Source organism: Heloderma suspectum, chromosome 3 (assembly GCF_057233095.1).
Source record: "Heloderma suspectum isolate Gila_16-S chromosome 3, 16-S_ref, whole genome shotgun sequence".
In the NCBI taxonomy this organism is placed as follows: Eukaryota; Metazoa; Chordata; class Lepidosauria; order Squamata; family Helodermatidae; genus Heloderma; species Heloderma suspectum.
The window spans coordinates 106,272,390-106,294,142 of NC_139460.1; positions in this window are offsets into that span (position 1 = coordinate 106,272,390).

Here is a 21,753-nt window from a genome sequence, read left to right on the forward strand (position 1 = left end):
ATGGAGTTTGGCGGGTGGAAGCATGGCTTTTGTTGTTTATTCGGTCAGTCGCCTCCGACTCTTCGTGACTTCATGGACCAGCCCACACCAGACCTTCCTGTCAGCCGTCGCCACCCCCAGCTCCCCCAAGGTCAAGCCTGTCACTTCCAGAATATCATCCATCCATCTTGCCCTTGGTCGGCCCCTCTTCCTTTTGCCTTCCACTTTCCCTAGCATCAGCATCTTCTCCAGGCTATCCTGTCTTCTCATGATGTGGCCAAAGTGCTTCAGTTTTGCCTTTAATATCATTCCCTCAAGTGAGCAGTCTGGCTTTATTTCCTGGAGTATGGACTGGTTTGATCTTCTTGCAGTCCAAGGCACTCTCAGAATTTTCCTCCAGCACCACAGTTCAAAAGCATCTATCTTCCTTCGCTCAGCCTTCCTTATGGTCCAGCTCTCGCAGCCATAGGTTACTATGGGGAATACCATTGCTTTCACTATGCGGACCTTTGTTGTCAGTGTGATGTCTCTGCTCTTAACTATTTTATCAAGATTTGTCATTGCTGTCCTCCCAAGAAGTAAACGTCTTCTGATTTCCTGGCTACAGTCAGCGTCTGCAGTAATCTTTGCGCCTAGAAAGACAAAGTCTGTCACTGCCTCCACGTTTTCTCCCTCTATTTGCCACTAGTTATCAATCAAGCTGGTTGACATAATCTTGGTTTTTTTGAGGTTTAACTACAACCCAGCTTTTGCACTTCCTTCTTTCACCTTCGTCATGAGGTTCCTCAGCTCCTCCTCGCTTTCAGCCATCAAAGTGGTATCATCTGCATATCTGAGATTGTTAATGTTTCTTCCAGCGATTTTAACTCCAGCCTTGGCTTCATCAAGCCCAGCACGTCGCATGATGTGTTCTGCGTACAGGTTGAATAGGTAGGGTGAGAGTATACAACCCTGCCGTAATCCTTCCCCAATCTTAAACCAGTCCATTGTTCCGTGGTCTGTTCTTACCGTTGCTACTTGGTCGTTATACAGATTCCTCAGGAGGCAGACAAGATGACTTAGTATCCCCATACCACCAAGAACTTGTCACAATTTGTATGATCCACACAGTCAAAGGCTTTAGAATAGTCAATAAAACAGAAATAGATGTTTTTCTGAAACTCCCTGGCTTTCTCCATTATCCAGCAGATATTGGCAATTTGGTCTCTAGTTCCTCTGCCTTTTCTAAACCCAGCTTGTCCATCTGGCAATTCTCGTTCCATGAATTGCTGGAGTCTACCTTGCAAGATCTTGAGCATTACCTTACTGGCATGTGAAATAAGTGCCACTGTTGGATAGTTTGTGCATTCTTTGGTGCTTCCCTTTTTTGGTATGGGGATAGAAGTTGATTTTTTCCAATCTGGTGGCCATTCTTGTGTTTTCCATATTTGCTGGCATATGGCATGCATCACCTTGACAGCATCATCTTGCAAGATTGTAAACAGTTCAGCTGGGATACCATCATCTTGTTATTAGCAAAGCTTCTTAAGGCCCATTCAACCTCACTCTTCAGGATGTCTGGCTCTAGCTCACTGACCACACCTCAAATCTATCCCTGATGTTGTTATCCTTCCTATACAGATCTTCCATATTCTTGCCACCTTTTCTTGATCTCTTCTGCTTCTGTTAGGTCCTTGTCATCTTTGTTTTTTATCATACCCATTTTTGCCTGGAATTCACCTCCCATGTTTCTAATTTTCTGGAAAAGGTCTCTTGTCCTTCCTATTCTATTATCTTCTTCCACTTCTGCACATTGCTTGTTTAAAAATAATTCCTGATCTCTTCTGGCTAACCTCTGGAATTTTGCATTTAATTGGGCATATCTCCCCCTATCACTGTTGCCTTTTGCTTTCCTTCTTTCTGGGGCTCCTTCCAGTGTCTCAGCAGACAGCCATCTTGCCTTCTTGGCTTTCTTTTTCTTTGGGACGTTTGTTGTTGCCGCCTCCTGAACAATGTTGCGAACTTCTGTCCATAGTTCTTCCGGGACCCTATCTACGAAATCTAGTCCCTGAAATCTATTCTTCACCTCCACTGCATAGCCATTAGGAATATTCGTGAGCTCATATCTAAATGATCTGTGGGTCTTCCCTATTCTCTTTAGTCTGATTCTAAATTGTGCAATAAGAAGTTCATGATCTGAACTACAATCAGCTCCAGGTCTTGTTTTTACCGACTGCATAGATGTCCGCCACCTTTGGCTACAAAGGATGTAGTCAATCTGATTTCGGTGTCGACTGTCTGGTGAAGTCCATGTATAAAGTCGTCACTTAGCTTAGGTTGTTGGAAGAGAGTGTTTGTTATGCACAGTGAGTTGTCTTGGCAAAATTCTATCAGCCTATGTCCTGCTTCATTTTGTTCTCCCAGACCATGCTTGCCTGTAATTTCAGGTGTTGTTTGACTACCCACCTTAGCATTCCGGTCCCCTGTAATGAAAATAACATCTTTTTTTGGCGTACTATCCAGTAGGTGCTGCAGATCCTCATAGAACTGATCTACTTCTGCTTCTTCAGCATCTGTGGTTGGGGCATATATTTGGATCACTGTGATGTTAAATGGCTTACCCTGAGATCATTCTGTCATTTTTTGGATTGTATCCAAGCACTGCTTTAGCCACTTTATTATTAATTATGAAGGCTACTCCATTTCTTCTGTGGTCCTCTCGTCCACAGTAGTAGATCTGGTGGTCATTTGATGTAAAGTGGCCCATTTAGGGATGTACGAAAGTCACTTACCTTTTGACAAAATGTGATTCGAGGTGGGGGGGGAGGCGCCCCGTCCCTCCCCCCAAAATTCTGGCCGGGGGGGAGGTGCCCCATCCCTCCCCCCCCCCGAATCCTGGCTGGCCGGGTCTGCAAATGGCGGCAGCCGTAGCCGCCACCATTTGCGTCCCTGCAGTCAGCCGTGATAGGCTACGTACATGTTTATGTAGCCTATCACGGCTGAGTAAAAAAAACAAAACAAAACCGTGTGTACGCAAATGGCAGCGCCCATGGGCACCGCCATTTGCGTTCCTTATTTTGGCACGTCTAGTCTACGTAGACGCTACGCTATTTGCATTCCCCTTATTTTTGCCATAGTCTACGTAAATGTTTACGTAGACTAGACGTGCCAAAATAAGGAAGGCAAATGGCGGCGCCCATGGGCGCCGCCATTTGCGTACACGTGGGGGGGTTGTTGTTTTTTACTCAGCCGTGATAGGCTACATAAACATTTACATAGCTTATCATGGTATTTTTTAAAAATCTAGCCGTGATAGGCTACGTAAATCTTTATGTAGCCTATCACTTTTTTTTGTTTGTTTTTTACTGGAAATGGTGGCGGTGGCAGCCAGTCGGAAGACCAGCCGCCGCCGCACCGCCACCGCACCGCTGCCGGAGCCACCGCCACCAGGGAGATTCGCCCAAGGTAAGTCCCATCCCAGGGGGGGCGGGGGGGCAGACCACCGATTTCGGGGGGCCAAATGCGCTGGCATTCGGCCTCCCTGAGATTCATGGCGAAATTCTCTGACATCCCTAATTCCAGTCCATTTCAGTTCACTGACACCCAAAATGTCTATATTTAATCTTGATATGTTCAGCTTCCTGGAGTGGTAGGCGCAGGGTTGCAACCCGCCGCCCACCCGATCTGGCTGAAAAAGCACCACCTCTACCACAAAATCAGAGGCATCAGTTTTCACTACAAAAGGCTTCCTCGGGTCGGGCTGTAACAGGATCGGCTCAGAACTAAAAAGCTTCTTAAGTTCCTCAAAAGCCTGTTGGGCAGATGCTGTCCAATGAAAAGGAGATTTCCTGCCCTTAAGGAGGTCTGTGAGAGGAGATGTCAGCCGAGCAAAGCTGGGCAGGAACTTTCTGTAGAAATTAGCAAACCCCAGAAAAAGTTGCAAGTCCTTCTTGGTGGATGAAGCCTGCCAGGAGAGGACAGTCTGGACCTTTGCAGGATCCATCCTGATACCGTCAGTGGAGATAATGTAGCCAAGGTAGTCCAAAGAGGTTAGGTCAAACGCACATTTCTCCAGCTTGGCATACAGATGGTTCTTGCGGAGGTGTTGGAGGATGGCGGAGAAATGGTGCTAACGGGCGTGGGGGTCCTCAGAAAATATGAGTAAATCATCGAGATACACTGAGGAAAGTGTCCAAATAGTCCCGGAAGATGGCATTCATAAAACGTGAAAATGTGGGGGTTGAACCGTAGCTTGCAGATTCTATACGGCAGTCGTCAGTTGAGCCACTTGATCATGAAGAGCCTGGTTCTGTTACGCCAGAGCTTGCACCACCGGGTCCCTGGCAACCTCCATCGGCAGTAGGAGAAGAGAGAGAGAGAAAAAGAGTAAACGGGGACCAAGCTGTCAGGAGAGCCCTGGCGGCCTGTTTCAGTCTACTCCAATAGCTAATTCAAGACACAGACAAAAGGATTCTTTACAAGGCTTTAATCCTTTTACAAGTTAATGACTCTTTCAGATGCTAATCACCAGTGACTAAGCAAGGAACAGCAGAGTAGCCTATGCTCCGGGTTAGGCAGTTGGTCCCCGTTTGAAGGAGAATCACAGGAAGACCCTGAACTTATGGGCTAGGGAGAGTTCCTCCCTCTTTCCCTTGGGTCCACGGGACACAACCGTTGTTTGCGCGCCAAACGAGCGCTGCGCCTCCTTTCCGCGCCCTTCAGCTGTCGTTGCTCCCGACGTCAGCATCGAGCGTCCAGGAAGCCCCCCTCCCACGCTTTCTCGCTGCCAAGGTCACTATCTATCTCAGGAATGCTGGGAGGAGGAATCTCTGCCAGCTGCTGTGCCTGTGAGAGATGAGTGCACTCCTCTCCCATGGATTGCTGTTCCTCCTCAGAATCACAACTGCTCTGGGGTTCTATCGGCTCAGTTTCCACCCTGACATAAAGAGCCTCTTGTTGAGGGTGAAAGTGGAGAGTGCAAAAGCTGGTTTGAAACTCAACATTAAAAAAACGAAGATCATGGCATCTGGCCCCATCACTGCCTGGCATATAGAAGGGGAAGAAATGGAAGCAGTGACAGATGTTATTTTCTTGGGCTCCAAGATCACCGCAGATGGTGACTGTCGCCATGAAATTAAAAGACGCTTGCTCCTTGGGAGGAAAGCTATGGCAATCCTAGACAGCATAGTAAGAAGCAGAGACATCACCTTGCCAACAAAGGTCCGTCTAATCAAAGCTATGGTTTTCCCAGTAGTAATGTCTGGCTGTGAGAGCTGGACTATAAGGAAGGCTGAGCGCCGAAGAATTGATGCGTTCGAACTGTGGTGCTGGAGAAGACTCTTATGAGTCCCCTGGACTGCAAGGAGGTCAAATCAGTCCATCCTAAAGGAAATCAACCCTGACTGCTCATTGGAAGGACAGATACTGAAGCTGAAGCTGAAGCTGAAATATTTTGGCCACCTAATGCGAAGAGAAAACTCCCTGGAAAAGACCCTGATGCTGGGAAAGATTGAAGGCAAAAGGAGAAGGGGACGGCAGAGGATGAGATGGCTAGATAGCATCACCAATGCAATGAATATGAACCTGAGCACACTCCGGGAGAGAGCGGAGGACAGGAAGGCCTGGCGTGCTATGGTCCATGGGGTCACGAAGAGTCGGACACGACTGAACGACTGAACAACAAAGCACTTTTGTGACACCCTGAAGTGGCTGTCTCGGCCTAATATTAGGGCTGGCCCCGCCTTCTGTTGTTTAAATTAGACTTCAGCCCTCTCTTTCTACCTGAGTGAGGCAGCTTCAGATTTAAATGCACAGGGTGGATCCAGATTTACAATTTGCAGAGATCCATAGAGATGATTTTTAACATGCTAATGGCAGGAGGGGAAACAGTGAAGCAGCCCCCTCATCTTCTCCCTGCTGCTCGTCTACTTTTGATTACAGCCTTCCAAGGCTAGTTCTCATTTTTTTAAAAATAAAGATTGGTGTGTGTGTGTGTGTGTGTGTGAGAGAGAGAGAGAGAGAGAGAGAGAATCATGTCACTCCATGTCACATCCAATTTGGAGTTCAGCTTATACCTGGCAGTGATGCTACAGTGAATGTTAGATTGCCCTTCTTCCTGCCTTGTGTCCAAAGCGTGCAAATCCCAGATGAAATGTGCTGTATTTTCTTACTTGTGATTGCTGACGGATCCAAGATTGGATGCAATGTAATGGTAGATTTCCCTATGCTCCTCACATAGATTGGCAGTAGACTGGATGTGAGACTGACATGACCACAGAGGGCAGGGAGGGGATCAGTAATACTGCTTTTGCACGCTCATCCAACTTGGGAACAAGTAATGTAATGAATACAACTTATTTGTGTAGTGCAGAGTATTTTCAGGTGGCTCTGAATAAATACAGTGACCTGTGCTTCACAGTGCATATTGATGCCAGGTGAATGCTGCAAAAGTACAAATGATGGGAAGGAAATTGTTGCATAAGGCATTTATCCCTAGTGATTTGCCTGGGCTGGGAAATAGACTTTCCCTTCAGCATTGTGGACTGAGCTCTCCCTAAATGATCACTTCTATTGAGCAAAATCCCTATAGCAACAGACTCTGCAGTAATAGAAGGCCATGCCTTATTTCATCCTGTTAAGTTGTTCACCCTCCTGCTTTAAATCACCAGCATTTCAGAATTGGGATACATGGATTTACAAAATGCATTTTTGGCTGGAATTCAGGACAGAGGTTTAATAAACAGCCTGGCTCAAGACAGTGTATGATTTTAGTCTAGCCTTCCCCAGCCTGGGCCCCTCTGGATGTGTTGGAACACAACTTCCATCATCCCTCAGCCAGCATGGGAGTTGTAGTCCAACAGTTCTGGAGGGCCCCAGGCTGGGGGAAAACTGTTTTTGTCCAGCTTGCAACCCACATCTTGAACGGTTTTGAAAACCCAGGATAGGAGCCTGTGTGTGTGTGTGTGCACGCGTGCGCATTTATGTGCAACAAAGCCCTAATACACACACTTGAGGAAGTCTGGGACAGCCAGCCATGAAGAGAACTATAAATCTTCTGTGTTTTACAGGCAAACATAACTAGTGGGGTCAAGGCACCAACTTCATTGTACACTGGCCAGGGGCAAACTGACCGTTAGGCAGCTAAGACTGCTGATGGAAGTCGTAATTTGTAAGAGTGATAAAATCACTGCCATTTGACATCTGCCTGCACCCAGTGCTCCCTATAAAGAAGAAAGCTGTCAGAGTATAGACCAAAAAAAGGGGGCACAAAATAACACATTGTATTAGTCCTCCTAACGTGGTACACAGTGAGTAAACCCCAACATTTGGAGGGTACCTGAGCAGTAGGAGTGGGTAACATGCAGCTCATGATCTAATTACATGCAGTTTGCAGGAAGCCCAAAGGAAAAGGAAATGGGTGGCAGGGGAAAATGGTGGTGGTGGGAGCTGAAATGGACAGAGCAATGGAAAGAGTGGGGGAAGCCCTCTGCAAGCAAGCTTTTAGACATCTGGCAAACAGGGAGGAAAGAGCGAAGGGAGTAGCAGAAATGGACAGAGCAATGAAAGGAGGTGGAGGAGAAATCATAAAATCATAGAATAGTAGGGTTGGAAGGGGCCTATACAACCAGAGTCCAACCCCCTGCTCAATGCAGGAATCCAAGTCAAAGCATCCTTGACAGATGGCTGTCCAGCCTCGTCTTGAACGCCTCCACTCTTCGGGACATGATTGGTTCAGACCACTAACAGCCTCCTGAGCAGGGTGTGTGTGTGTGTGTGTGTGTGTGTGTGAGAGAGAGAGAGAGAGAGAGAGAGAGAAAGAAAGAGGGGAGGGTGGCAGAAAGACAGAGAGAGAAGCAGGAGGAGGGATGAGAGAAAATGCATAGTCCCACCCAGTTTTGGCTCTGATCTCACCCACCTTTGCTTCTGGCCCCACCCACTGTCAGTATTCGGATCCCAGCAGATTACCCCCAAGAACATGCAGGCCTCAACAGAAGAAAAGTTTCTTCGCCCCTGCTGAGCAGCATCCAAATTTGCAGTCAGGAATTCTCATACTTCGTTTTTCCATCATGCTCTCTCACATGCATCGATGTAACTACCTGGAATAATAGTGACTGATATTTGCTATGACTCTCACAAACGGGCCAAGGAGAAGTTATCGTAGTTAGCCAGAATAGCTACAGTACAGATAAATATCTTGTCCAAACACCTTTCCTTAGTTCAAATGCTTCCACTTCATCTTAATGCTCCAGTCCTGGCCAAATGAAACAAATTATTGTCAGATTGTCTCCAGTCAGGAAGGAAGCCAAGTGACTCATAGCAGACTCCAGAGAGAAGGAGGTCTTGCAGTGCCAGATCTGGAATTGTACTATGCCACACATGGATACATCCCTTCTCAGAGCACCAGTGGGTGCATGTAGAACAATGGACAGTGGTCAACTACCCTCTGGACATGCTGACATAGTTAAGAGCATTTTGAACACCCAGTGATTAGAGACATTGTCTTTTCTTGGGAAAAATGGCAACCCCACCCCCAACCCAACCCAACCTCCTTGTCTGTCTCCACTAATGACCAAATGTCACCAAGTAATAGCACACAAGTTTGTTTACACAGGCTTTCCCTGACCTGTAAGGGAATATGACACTGCCCTGTTTTATCATTGCCCTTGCAGTATTTTTTTAAAAAATAAATTTATATTGTGCTTATAATGTATTATACAGTGTATGCATGTTAGTGTGAACTGCTTAGAGATTTCATTATAGAAGTATTATTCATACAGAGATACACACACATAGAAAATAGCAATGCTGCATCATCCAGAATTTGTGGTACACAGTAATCCCCAAAACTTTCGTGCTTGGGTAGCAGTGAAAGGTTAAATATTGTTTGATTTATTGGATAAACAGGAACCTCTCTCCTGTGCAGATATCTTGGAGGGGGGCGGGCGAACAGGACCAATTTCACTGTCTTTCTATCAGTACCTGCAGCCATGCCACTTTCTTAGCTGGCCGCTCATCCAGCAACTGCTGGGAGGCCGCTTGCTTCTTTTGAATCCTTTATAGAAGCGGCTGATTCTTCAACTAAAGGTCTGATATCATTGGTTTAGAATATCCTCTGAATGCCATTATTCAGCACCAGCACCAGGTTTTGGAGGGCCCTTGCCAAGACACCCTCAGTGGCCCCCCTCTTTCAGTGAGTGAAGGTGATTACAAATTCACTTGTGCACCAAAAAGCATTGTAGGGCAAGTCAACCCAGAATCATACATTTGGGGGAAACTACATAGACCATCTAGTCCAAATCTCTGCTTGATGCAGGATATCCAGAGCTATGATATCCCAAACAGATGGCTATAGAACTCTGCTTAAAGACCTCTGGGAAGGGAAAACTCACCACCCCTCTAGGTAATTGGTTCAATTGTCAGACTGCTCTCACCATTAAGACATTTCTCCTAACATCCAAAATCTACTTTCCTGTAGCTTAAGGAGGAAGAATCCACAGGAAGGTAGATTCTGGCAGAACAGTAGGACAAATGATGGTAGACAGAGGCTCTAAGAGCACATCACCAAGTTCCTTAATACCCTAGGGTGACATTCATCTGGCCCTGAGTAAATGAACTTATTTAAGATACCTACATAATTCCAACACCTTATCAATCTTAAACTGCAATCATGACTTCTCACCAGTTGCACTACTTGTGCAAGATCGCACACAGTTTCAAGAGAAGGTAAAGGTAAAGGTGTCCCCAACCAGTTGTGTCCGACTCTAGTGTCTGACTAGAGAGTCGGAGAGTTGTGTCCAACTCTCCACACTCTAGGAGAGGGTGTGGTGCTCATCTCCATTTCTAAGCCGAAGAGCCAGCGCTGTCCGAAGACGCTTCCGTGATCATGTGGCCGGCGTGACTGAACACCGAGGTGCAAAATCAAAGCTGACCAGTTACACCTTCTCTTTGCCACCCATTAACATTCACCATCCTTACTGACCAACAGGCCTACCCTTTCCTTCCACTTCCTTTGGCTTTGAACATACCTGAAAAAGCTCTTTTTGTTGCTCTTAACATCCCTCACCAACCTCAGCTCATTCTGGGTTTTAGCTTTCCTGACACTGTCCATACAAATCTTGGTGATCTGTCCTTCCATTCCCAATACATGTCTTTTTATTATTTTTCAGCTCATCGCTAAGCTTTTTGTGCAGCCACACTGGCTTCTTGAGATACCTCCCATGCTTTACTAAACACACAACCATACTTTGGTTGTGTGTTTAGTATCTCCTCCTTTGGAATCTCCTTCCCATCTTGAGCTCATTTCCCTGTTAGTATATCCAGCCATGGAACCTAAACCTTTAATTTTGACAACCAGTCTCTTAAGGTCTAGGTACACATTATGTTAACAACACGTAATCATGTCACTGGAATGAAACTGTGAAGATCACTGCTGTGGGTGACACTGCCTTCCCTCCCCAGTCACAATATCAGTACCACCACAACCCCAAGCAGCAATTACCATTAGGAAAAACCTCCCACTGGTGCCAAGGGGAGGTTGTGTGTTTTTCCAAATTGGAGGTGTGTGTTTTTAATGCTAATTGCCACACAGGTGGGGGTAGGTTTTACTGAGATAATGGCTTGGGTGGGGAGGCTTAATCCTCCTTTCCCCACAAACTACAGTGCTTATCACATACATACACACTCACTGCACCTGCTATTCAATTTTTTAAAACACACACATAATCACATCATTAGCATAATGTACAGTTAGGGCCTGAGAAACTTTATTTCAAGCTGCAGAGTGCAATTTTGTACATGTTCTACCAAAAGTAAATTCAGCAAAATAACTAACGTTTCAGAACAGACTTGCAGTCTGGTTTTGTCTGCTTTATAAATTGGAAGGTTTTAAGTAACCTGTTGCGAAGGCCAGTCCAATGCATACGTCATCATAAATGTAGAACCTTCCTCCTCCTTCTTCTGGCTCACTTTTGTGTCATCATGTCATGATGATATAGATGCTACCCCAAAGCCAATCAACTCCCAGCCCTCCTTGCACCCCCATCTACCTTGTGTGTATGTATGTGTGTGTGTGTGTGTGTATATATATATATATAGTTATAGCACAACTAACATAATAATGTAATGGGATTTTAAAAATAGGAAGGGGTATGTGTGTGTGTGTGTGTGTGTGTATGTGTATATATGTATATGTATATGTATGTATGTATGTATGTGTGTGTGTGTGTATATATATATATATATATATATATATATATATATTCCATATAAGAAAAGCAGAATTCAAAAATCCATATCAGGGTAATATCTTTATTAGGCCAATTCAAAGGTCACAAAAAGTATGCAAGCTCTGGAGATCTCCAGATCTCCTAATCAAGGAAGATGTTACAAAAAGCCCCCCCCCCCGGGGGGCGGGTAAGAGAGAGGAAAAAGCTGATGTTGAAGTCATAAAATTGGGAGGGGGGCTGCAGACATTTAAATGAGGCTTGACCAGATGATGTGATCATTTTAGGTTTTACCTGGGACTGCCCTTGGACTGCTAGGTTGAAGAAATATACAACAGTAAAAATGAAAAGTCATTCGTAAGTCAGGTTACTTTGAGGTGGTGTGGAAGGAGGGTAAAGGGAGACATGACAGAGGTCTACGAAATTATGCATGGTGTAGAGAATGTGGATAGGGAGACATTTTTCTCCCTCTCTCAAAATACTAGAACCCGGGATCATCCTATGAAGCTGATGGGTGGCAGACTGAGGACAGACAAAAGGAAGTACTTCTTCACACAGCGCAGAGTTAAACTATGGAATTCGCTACCACAGGATGTTGTGATGGCCACCAATTTGGATGGCTTTAAAGGGGGGTTGGACAAATTCCTGGAGGAAAAGGCTATCAATGGCTACTAGTCCTGATGGCTATGTGCTACCTCCAGTACCAGAGGCAGTGAGCCTATGTACACCAGTTCCTGGGAAACGTGGGTGGGAGGATGCTGTTGTGCTCATGCCCTACTTGTGGGTTCCTGGTCGACAGCTGGTTGGCCACTGTGCGAACAGAATGCTGAACTAGATGGACCCTTGGTCTGATCCAGCATGGCTCTTCTTAGGTTCTTAAGATATTTTTGGTCATTTGTTTTTATAAATTTTAATTGGAAAATATCTGGCAAAGGGCAACAATACTACCGAAGTGACACTATTACGTTATTGGAATAATATCTTTGTTATGAAAATGCTTTATTTCATGTCTGCTTCAAGATGAAATTGCCATTTTGGCAGGTCTCTTGTGGTTTGAATTCCCACAACCCAAAGATGATTGCTTCAGAGTTAGAAATAGCTCAGTATTCTAGATGAAGAGGGAAAGGTAAGCAAAGATCAAGGGCAATAACAATTTTTCCCAAAGCCTACACTTGGTTCAAAATAAAGACCAGCAAAAGTCACAGTGAATTTAATTCTAACTTCATTCAGGATTATTAATAAAAGCACTCTGACAGTGTTAAGATGTGAAACCTTTGACAGGCTCCTGTGCAAGTGATAAGGATTGAAGGACTCCTATAATATTCCTTTCAAACTAGCTATATGTCTATAATAGAACTGATAGAATTCTGCCTTGCAAATCTTCAAAATTCTATTCCTCTGATTTTGAATGTGAGTATTCTCCAGATATTCTCTGGCTGTATGAATATTCTGCAAGTGTGTGATCTTAAGTATGTGTTTGACATTCTGAGGTGTTGCATAAGCTACATAGCTCTCAACATTTGAGAGCATCAGGCACCTGGTATGCAGCTGCAATCAGAATTCCACATTTTACAACTTTAGCAGTCAAGATTTGGCAGTAGTATCTGGCAGTTGGCATCATGCAGTAGCAGCCAGTATCTGGCAGGATCTGATATGTAGCACTAAGTGTTTAACAATGGACTTCCAATGGAATTTGGAAAAAATGTCTATTGATCAAATAGCCAATCAAAACAGTGGAATTTTGAGGTCAAATTTCAATTTTATTCTTAGTGCCCTGACAGAACAATCCTATATATGAAGTATATCCCAATGACTTGGATCCGGTTTTGCCCTCAGCAGAATTCTGCTGGTGCTGGAGGAAAGGAGAGAGGCTGTTTTCTCCATTTCCCCTTTCCCCCTCCATCCCCCAGTGCCACCTCCTATGCTGTTCTGGTGGATCCTTTGGAATAGTATCCTGATGACAGCTGGTTAGCCACTGTGTGAACAGAATGCTGGTCTAGATGGACCTTTGGTCTGATTCAGCATAGCTCTTCTTATGTTCTTATGAGGTGGTGCTGAGAGCTGAAGGGGAAACTGGTGAGAATTGATGCCCCCTTCTTCCAGCAGGAAGCTTCTGTTGGACCCCAGTTGCCCCCACAAATGGAAGAAGCCTTTACATTCATGGAGGGGCAGGTCTGTATCCAGCCCACTTTGGGGCTTATTCCCAAGTATGTGCATTTAGGGGTGCTACCCCAATCAGTATTAACAAATATTTCCACTCCAATGTGGAACTGTAGGACAGTACAACTTAAGGCCTTAATTGAGTGGGGGCACACTCCTGCTCTATAGCAGGATGTCATCTGAAGATGGGATAAAGGAGGAAGTCTAGCTAGATTTCACCATTTAGCCAAGGCTACCCCTCAGAGAACTGATGTAGCTTTTCAAGGGCAAATGAACTTTTAAAAGTTACACTGTTATTGATATACTGCAATTACTTTGGTCCATCATTAGACTACAGAGTGATATGCACTGCCCTTTTCCTGATGCAGCTAAGTATGAAAACACATTAGAAATTCTATGCTGGTATCTCTAGAGCAACGATTCCCTGTTTTGTTTCTTAAAAAAAAACACTTTAAAGGAGGAGAGCTGATGAAAGATAAGCAAAGCTGGATTGTTGGCTTGGTGCAATTACATGTAATCAGTTGGGATTTATGGCTCAGCTTAGTCATTTACAATGGCAGCATGTGTAATCTTAAAGTATCTAGATGATTAATAGCAGATGTAAAATGTGGCAGTTACTGTATAAGCCATTATTAAAGCCATTAACAGCATTGTTCAAAAATGGGTTCACAGTATGTCAATAAGGAGGAGGAAAAACAGGTTGTTGTGAAGCACAGCTCCTACCAATGGAGTAACATTCTCTGAATAATTTTAATAAGTTCCGTATTAAGAGTAATGAACCTGGGAGTAAATTCCATTGCATTTACTCTGAGTACACTACAGCCATGCGTAGGATCTGGCTACCCATAAAAGAAATGAGCCATTTGTCTGGAAGCAAGTTAGAAAAAAAAGACTACCTTTGGAACTCTAAGGATTTACCATTCGTGCATAAGTGCTATCTCCATAGTTAACTCAGATGTTTTTATTTTATTTTATTTAAAATATTATTACCCAGGCTTCTAATCAAAGTTCCTGAAGCGGCGTACAACGCAATTAAAATACAGTATGACATCAAAAAGTATTAAAATGTATAATAATGATCCAGAAAATAAGAGCGGCAGCAAGATTAATCAGATAGACCGATTATCATTTAAACCACAAAATGCATGTGTGAGTAAGCAGGATTTTACCTGACACTTAAAAGCATCAAGATAGGTGCTGGACCCAATGGATCTGGGAGGGAGCTATACAAGCAAGGTGGCACTACCACCGAGGTGGTTCTGGAAGCCACCTGCCTCACCTCAGAATCACCCAGAAGAAGGATCTCCGATGACGATCTTAAAACGATCTGGCAGGTTCATATGGGATCGGGTGGTACCCCAGTCCGAGACAATGGGGTACCAAGCTTTTCACACCAAGCTTTTACACTGCTATTGATATGGCTCACTCACGGAAGTTTGCAGCCCCTTTAGATGACCCTGTCAACCTCCAGGGCGTCTCCCGCACTAAATGGCCTTTATTCCATTTTTAAATAGATCGGAGATAATGAAGTATCAAATTACCCTGCTTGTGCTCCACTTCAGTTCCCTCTGTGAAAAAGGAAAAGCCACAAGAAGAGGAGTGAGATCAGTGAAACATATGGAAGACTCAGATAAGGGGGAAAGGGGAGGGGGGAAAGAAAGTGCATATAAAGGGAGTCCATTGTGATCCTGCATTTAAAACAGAAGCACAAAGCCCCATTTTAAATACAGGATGTTAGGCTGGTGTAGAGATGCTCAATATAGCTTTATAGATCAAAAGCATCACCTTGAATTGTGCCTGATTGTTAGCTAATGAAGCTGTTTAAGAACTAGAGAGAGATGTTCCCCTTATCAATTAACAGCCTCACAGCTGTATTCTGATTCGAACCAATTGAAATTTCGAAATAGTCTCCAAAGGCAACCCTATTTAAATTAAGTAAATGCATTGTGGGGGTTTTTAAAAGAAACAAAATATTAAATTGTTTTATAGCGGGGGGGGGGGTAGTTGGAGAAAATAGTCTGATCTCTTCCAAAAGAAGCAGATTAAAAGAAACTGTGACTGCAATGCACTTCCCTACAGACTTTCCCTAGTACCATACTCCCATTAGACCCAAAGTAATGTTGGTAAGTTACTGGGAAAACTGACACACAGCATGACACTGCTGACGTAATGTACACCATCCAACTTGTTATGGGAATAGCATGTGCATTCTTTAAAAAAAGTGTATGTACACTGCGAGTACATTCTGCAAGGAGCCGTCATTGGACCTGTGTTTTGTTGCGTGCAACTAGTTACATCAGGGATGGGTAGAAGGTAGATCAGGATCTACTGGTAGATCTCCAGGTAATTTGCATCAGATCAGCAAGGGTTTCTGACTCCCGATGGTTTAACAACAGGGGCAACAAGATGGCATCTTTTTCTCCAAAATTAGTCTGCTGAAATTAAGAACACTTGGGGGAAAGAGAAGTAGATCTGTTTGAGAGAGAATTTGTGTGCAACTCCCAGCTCTGCTGCTGAAAAATACCTGCACTGAGCATGTGCACATAGCCCCCTTGCTCTGCAATTTTATGTCTCTCTTCTTGTGCAACTATTTTGCACCTGGCTCCATTTGGTAGACCTCAGAGTTCTAGTGAAAAATAAAGTAGATCCCATATGCCTAAAGTCTGTCCACGCTGCTACTCAGGAGTAAGCTCCACTGAGTTCACTGTGACTTACTCCCAGGTAACTGACTACAGGATTGCAGCATGAAGCACATCACACATATGGTTTGAAATAAAGATGTAGAGTTAACACACATTGACATGTGCCCTCAAATTTCCATGTGAGGCAACCCAATTACATACAATGAAATGATTCCTAACTTGAAGGTGTTGTGCTCCCATTAACCATCTCACATTGCAAACAACTTCTAAAAGCAAAGTGCTGGACAGAAACAAATGCTGTATTTTAACTATCCGTTCCTGAAGTCTTTCTTTTTCTTTTCAACCAAGCTCCTCTAGCTGCTCTCCATTTTTACTGCGCAATATAAAGTAATCAGCACTGAGGATTTGATGCCTACTGTACTTCAGCATTCTTTTAGCACACACTATCTGTTTTCATTTGGGTAAGTTATTTTCAGGTGTATTAGGATAAGCATGTAATTAATAAAGGAGCCTCATATACTTTGGATTGTACTCAGATGATGGAGAGTGCTGCCACTTCTTTCAAGTCCCAGGTATTAGCTAGCTAATGTTTGAGATATAAAAGGCAGTCTGAACCTGTCATGTCTGAGCCTCTCACATCTTGGGTGAAACGATGGTCTCCAGATTACTGCCAGGGCTGTCTTAAACATCACGTTATAGAAATAAGTAGCACTGAAGTGCTAAGATAGAGCTGCTCCGATTGCAATAAGTGACATGGTTCTCATTGGTCTGCTAGGCAGAGGGTAATTATAGGCACAAACATTAGCCCCCTTCACAAATTAACCTCCATTCCAGAAGAAGGTAACCAGAAGGGGAGGAGGAGATGACTACCCCACCCAGCCCTCTGTGGGCTGAATGATATCAGGAGATGTGGCCACACTGACACCATTTGGTCCCCAGCAGGTGCATTGGGAGGATGATCATCCTGGCACATCCACCAGGAACTGGCTTGGCTACGTACAGGCTTTCTCCCATTGGAGAAGGCCTGTGCACAGCAAAGCCACTTCACCAGCCCTATGCCTTCTGCCATTGGGCAGGCAAAGCTGCAAACCTGGCTTTGCTCATCCTTCATCTTACCCATGCAGGGAAGGTGGAGGACAAGCAAAGCCCACTTGTCCAGCACTTGCAGGAGTCCAAACCTCTGCGGGCTGGATGCACAACCTCATAGCTCTGGACTACCAATGGGCAAACTTAGCCCAAATGAATTCATTATTTCCTCAGAAAGTAACAAATTCATCCAAGTAATCCAAGACTGAAGTTCCCCTTTAATTCAAGGAATTTGTGCTCAAGCAAAGAAACTGGGAACTCATCCAGGGATTCTTGAGGGCAACTTGCTACTGCCACTCCCACAGCTGATGAGGTAAGTTTACCGCTCCGTTAAATGTGGCTCCCCTCATTCTCAGTGGATACGTCAGAGAGAGAGGGGGGGGGGAGACCAGAAAAGGGACTGGCATACACAGTTCTTTATGATCACATTCGATATCTGTTCGTTGAAGAGTGGCCTATTTTTACCAGACTTGGGACAAGATCGATAAATATATTTCAAGCTGAATTTTCAGTACAGCTTGTTCAACAGATTTTAACATTCCAATCATTTTATAGCATAGTTCTTTCCAGGAATAAAGTGGAACCAAGTACTGAGGCTCCATTCCGTCACAAAGAGAGAGGCTGGGTGCAGTTAAACATGCACAGTTAAACAGGCTTTAGTCCCAATGAAATCAATGTCATTTTAGAAAGCTTGCACTGGATTGCAGCCACTTGTGTTTCCAAAGCATGAACACATAGGGCCAAATTAGATGTGATGTTGTCATGTCTTGCCTGATGTGTGTGTGTGTGTGTGTGTGTGTAGGGCTGTACAAGAATTTTGTTTGTTTGCAAATCATGTGAACATGTCCCTTTTGCAATCTTGAACATAAGCAGGAGTGCTTTTTTTGACAAATGTTTGCAAATTCCCAGATTTGCAACCGCTTTAAAAAAAATGGCATTTTTTAAAGGCACACCTTAAAATACAATTCCACCCCCAAACACATTTTTATGCCTTAGTCAGTGGGGGGGGGGGAGTGCATGCTCAGTGTGCACAGTGTGCACAGAAATGCACACTTTTCACATCCAAAATGCACACTTTTCCTAGTCGAAGGAGATGAAAAACAGGTCAAAAACTCAAATGGAAGCCAAAACAAGATCCAGTGTGATTTCCTGACAATTTAGGCAAGTTCAAAAAATCACTGATTCTCCAATCTCTGTGTGTGTGTGTGTGTGTGTGTGTGTGTATTTGTGTATACACACACACACACACGTGTTTGCAGAGCAGGGGAACAAACCAGATCAGGACCAAGGTGTGGAGTACAGGGGACTTTAACACTTTGCTCCTGCCATTGACACAATCCAAACTGGAGGGGCTACAGTGGAAGAACACTTCCACTGGCCCCAATGAAAGCTTCGGGGAGTAAACAGATGGTGTGGTGGGAAGGGGCTGATTTGGACTGAAACCATGAGAAGGTAAAGGGTTAAAGCCCTCTCCCACAATGCCACAGTTCCAGTCTAGTCCCCACCACTACCACTGTTTATTCAATAAACTATCCATAAGGACTAATGGCTTGATTAATGTTATGTCATGTCTAGTTTGGAACACAGTCATGTGTCCAGCCTATTCCCTTGGCTTATACATTGGAGGATAGCACAAGCAGAGGATCAGACAAGCTACTTACCAGCAGGACTTTAGACTACTTACCAGCAGGACTCCTACTTACCAGCAGGACTTTGCCCAAGAGGGAGCAAACTAATACTGGGTATGTGAGTCTTAACTTCCTACAATTATAGTGTTTCATGCTCCCTATTTCTACAAGCGATGGGGAGTTCAGTTTCCTTTGATGGGGAGTGTCCTGGAGACTTGCCCTGTTTTTGTAATGCCTGTTAATTACAGATGCAAACAGATGTCTTTATTTGCATGGCTGCAGAAGCAAGCACACAGCAGGTAACCCCAGTCCTGAAACATCAAAGTAAAGCTCCTAGAGGCTCAGCTAGAAACCTCTTTGCAATCCCTGCCCCGCCCCAACACTCAAAAGAAACTCTCCTCCCTCTGGCCAAATTCACACTGCAAAATCTGTTGCTTGAAGCTCTATTTGTCAGAGTAGTTTTAGCCTCCACCTCCAGTAGGAGAGCGTGACACATCCTGAAAGTCTGGGGTAGCTTGCCATCAGCTTAATGAGCCATCCTGACAACTGTGAATGATCAAGACACAAGAAGCCAACAGACAGAATTATTTACATAAGTCAGCATGTCTGCATTCATACTAAATGCAATTACTGGTCTGCCCACAGATATGATCTTGGGTATTTTTTAAAGACATATAGCAACAGTCATAAATTTATCTATGATTTCCTTTCATTCTTTCATACTCTGTTTTTGTTACATTGCCCACCTGGTTTTCGGTATTTTCTTTATGGTGTGTAAAACTCTATATCTGGAACCATAAATGCAATGGAAAGTCATGTAACTCTTCCCTGAAACACATTTCTGTTCAAGAAATAACATGTCCTTTCCAGCTGCAGCTGTTATTAATGGAAGACCAAACTGCAAAATAGCAGCTGCTGAGGGTGGGGATGTCCCAATCAGGACGACCATAGCAGCCAGGGAGGGGGAGTTTAATTCTTCCTCTGCCCCTTGTGGTCCTGTGCAGCTGTGATTTGCATTTGACAGGAAGTTCCCCTTGGCATCAGTGGAGCAGCTGCTACAGGTTGCATTAAATAAAAAGTTACACGTGATATTAAAGGACATGTTCAATGTCACATGTAGTTTGGTCCTGAGTTTAGCATCTGTGACCAGAGAAAGACATCCTGAGAGCATTTAGGTAGAGCTGTTCTGGTGATATAGACATTGTCCTATTTGCGAGGTTTTTATTTTTCTTCCTGATCCAACACTAAATTCTAATGGTTGTAGCAGCTACAGTGTAGCGAATGAGCATTCTTCTTTAAACCAGACTACTTTATCCAACAAAGGCATCTTAAAGACCTTATTGACATCATAACCTTCTTTTGTTTAGCCTGTGGGCCGCTGACTTAATTAGTTCCATACTCTAATAGATCTCTCCAGTTTTTAATGTCTCATTTTATCATAATCAATACGAATGATAGAACAGTAAGGATGCTGGGATCTCAAGTTCAAGGACACAATGCGTATGATCCACCTACATAGCATGATAAGATATCTCACCTATATCATATAATGAAGAAGAAAGCAAACACAATGTGGCATGATTTAAAAGGAAACCTTTTAGGGATGCCTTTACTGAGTGCCTTTTGCATTTACATCTTACATTGCCTAGCTATATGTAGCATTTTTAAACATGGAGGGAGCAATCCTATGGCCACTAGTCAGTGGCTAGACAGCCATAGGATATCTGGTTTTCCAGGAACCGACCTTCCTCCACTTCTGCGCTGCCTCACAGGCAGCATGGAAAAGCCCTGTGCCCTGCACATGCAAGAGGAGCACAGAGCAGCCAAAATGGGGCGTTCCCGGGGGGCGTTCCCGGGCGGGGAGGGCAGAAATGCCTATACAACACATCCAATGTGTCGTACAGCAGCCTCCTCTCCCACTCAGCCCTCCTGCAACTAGACAGCTGCAATCAGACTAGACAGCTGCAATCAGCTGTCTAGCCGAAAATGCAGGACAGGAGATGATCCCCTCCGTGCTTCTCCCACCCTGCATTGGATAGGAAGTCACCTCCAAGTTTGGAGGCGGCCACCTATCTGCATAGGATTGCGCCTTAAGGTTTCTAGAGTCATGATGCCATATGTTGAAGTAGGAAGCTTAAATCAAACATTGTGAGCATTACTGTTATATTTTAAGTGTCAGGAATTCTTCTAAAGTATGTCTAAGGGTGTTTCCAGACGGAGAACTCATAGTGCTACCAATCAAAAGACATGTGCAGCTATTAAATTTTTCCCTCCTCAATGTTACGTGGGGGCGGTAAGAAAAAAGATGGAAGAAGTGATGGGATGCACAGAAGGGTTACAAATGGAAGGTGATGTTGGGTGGAGCCCTTGTTAAATTCCATGTTTGATGCAGAGTGATTGCACAATAAAAGCCTCATCTAGAAGCACCCTACAACATTAAAATGTATAGAATGTTGGACAGTTTACGCTCAGTGATGATGGCATGTAGCCAAATCTGATTGGCTGTGTAGCATTATTATGACAACTCACTCACCACATGATTTCTGATTGGCCAGGGTCACTCTGTGAGGGTAAATAACATGGCACCTGAAAAACCTGAAAGAGAGAAGGTATAAGTGGTGGAGAATAGTCCCTAAAAAGCTAGGAAAAGTTACATTTAGAGTTTTTCATCCTAAAAAAATTGCAGGCAATAACTGAACACACCCCTAATAATTACTGTGAAAGAAAGAAATGGTATGCATTTTTGTATTTTGTTTGATTTTGTGATATTATGGGTTTAAATTGTTTTTGTATGTGCTAGTCACTTTCAGCCAAAAGATTAATAGTTCAGAGGACAAATGTTTAGTTATAAGGTAGAGGTCAGGAAGTTGTGCTCAGGAAGCCAGAAGATTGTAAAGTTCAACAAAAAGTCCGAGGAAGAGAGGGAAAAGGTTTTAAAACAGGAAACAGAAACACAGTTTGCAGAAATGAACAAAAACTACCCTCCTAATTATTTGGAGCTGTGGAGAGAAAGAACTAATTTTAAGAGGTAAAAGCCTTAGGCAAAAAGGAAGGGGG